Source organism: Petaurus breviceps, unplaced genomic scaffold, assembly GCF_028583685.1.
Source record: "Petaurus breviceps papuanus isolate PSGF00001 unplaced genomic scaffold, PetGlider_PUasm1.0 191, whole genome shotgun sequence".
NCBI classification, from domain to species: domain Eukaryota; kingdom Metazoa; phylum Chordata; class Mammalia; order Diprotodontia; family Petauridae; genus Petaurus; species Petaurus breviceps.
In genome coordinates, this window is record NW_027185811.1 from 1,804,285 (window position 1) to 1,806,312 (window position 2,028).

Genomic DNA, 2,028 nt, shown 5'->3' on the forward strand with positions numbered 1-2,028 from the left:
GAGAAAGGTTTGGATTTTTTTTGGGGGGGGGTCAAGGGACAGCTTTAATGAATTTTAAGGGGGGTGGGAAGTCAGAAAGAGCATACTTCATTTGGAAGTCAAAGTTTAGTAGAGGTAGATTTAATTTTTTCCCTGAGTAAGCATACATTTTTACAAACAGGAATCCTGTAAACAGATTTGTAACATAAATGTAAGCAAATCCCTAGACATAGTAGAGATAATAAGCTCAAAGGAAAAGCAATCCAGACAAGAAAGGGGTATATTTAACGGTGCCCTTAAAATGACTCCAGTGCTAGATGTTAAAAATAACCTTCCTGTGCAGAGGTAGATTAACTTTACTAAACCTACCCTTGTTCTAATCACTAATTATAGTGGCTCCATACATAGTTATCCCTTGTACATTGTGACTTTCTCCATTGTGATTTGGATCTAACATGGGATAGGCATAAGAAATTAAATAGTAATTTTTTGGGTTTTGTGGAAGATGCAGACACAGAAAAAAATTCAGACTTCTGTGCTATGGAGGGCCAAAAAAAATCTCACCAGGATTTTCCATATTGTAGGGAACCCTCACAATGTGGGAGGGATAACTATGCACTCAGAATAGGATCAAATATGAACTCCTGATTGGCATTTAGAATTTTTCACCAACTAACTGGCCCTTTCCCATCTTTCTGCACATCATTTTGCTTTATGTACTTTTTTTCACAAACAATGCTGCACTTTGGGCCTCTCTCAAGCCTGCAGTGGTCTCCCCTTTCTCCACTTCGGACTCCCTGGTTTTCAAGATCCAGCTCAAATGGCACTTTCTGCAAGAGGCCTTCCTATTTAAAGTTAACTCCGATCTACTCTGCATTTTCTTCATGTCCATGCAGTTCTTGGCCTCCCTCTTCCCCATTAGTGCTCAAGTGCCTCGTGGTCAGCATCTATTCTTATCACCAGCACTTCTTAATGCTTTTCCACCTCACATTCAGAATCTTTATAAGGGCATTTGTCTCTTAAGAACACAGTGCCAGTGAGTATCTTGGAAACAGCTGGTGAGGGAAACTGCTCCCTTCTGGTGGGTGCTTAGAGACCTAAAGTGCATACAAATCATAAATGAAAAGCAACAAAATATGGTGGCTATGTCAGTGCAATATTCTCCTGGCCACCCCTCACCCCACCTCCCTTTTCTTTGAAGGCTTCTCATGATCTTCACAAAAACATAATAGAAGAAAACAGTAAAGGACTTTGTCTCAAGTTAACTTAGCCATAAAATATATGGTCATGCAATATACTGCGCAGCATTTATTTGGGCCAAGTTATCTGAAAATACCAATTGTACCAGAGATTAACGGAAAAATTTTGGATCACACAGAAATTACTTCAGTGCTAAAAAGTTATTGCAAAGCTCCTTTATTTGGGGAGACTCAGGTAATTTAGAGTTGGATATGATTTTTTGAGGTCATGCAACCTGGTGTGCTGTTTGCTATTTTCTGATTTTCTCAGAGGAGGAAACAGGCTGTTTCACCAAGGTCACAAGTGTTAAGTGGAAGGGCTGGGATTCAAATCCAAATCCTGATTCTAAATCTAGACATCAAAATTCTCTTGGCAGGGCAGCCAGCTGGCACAGTAAGAGCGTCGGCAGACCCGGGATCGGTTCTGGCCTCAGATACTCAGCACCCACACTGGCTGTGTAACCTTAAGTTACTTAACCCCAGTTGCTTTAAAAAAAAATTCTCTTGGCATTCCCTCTAGCCTGGCATTAAATTCTCCCTAGACACACCTTTCACAGATCAGAAAACTGGTCACAATGATTTTTATGTAACTAATTGAAGTTATGTAGGTGGTATGGTCTTCTGGTTACCTAAATGCTTAAGCTTAGTGGTATTCTTCTCATCATGCTGTACTACTTGATTTAAATTTCATAAAGTGAATAAAGGAGCAGGAAACAACTTGGTCAAAGTGTTTTGCCCCATGTCAAATAACCCATTAGGGACCCCCCCCCCAGCCTCCTTCAATGACAATCACTAGAACACAGCAGTGCTC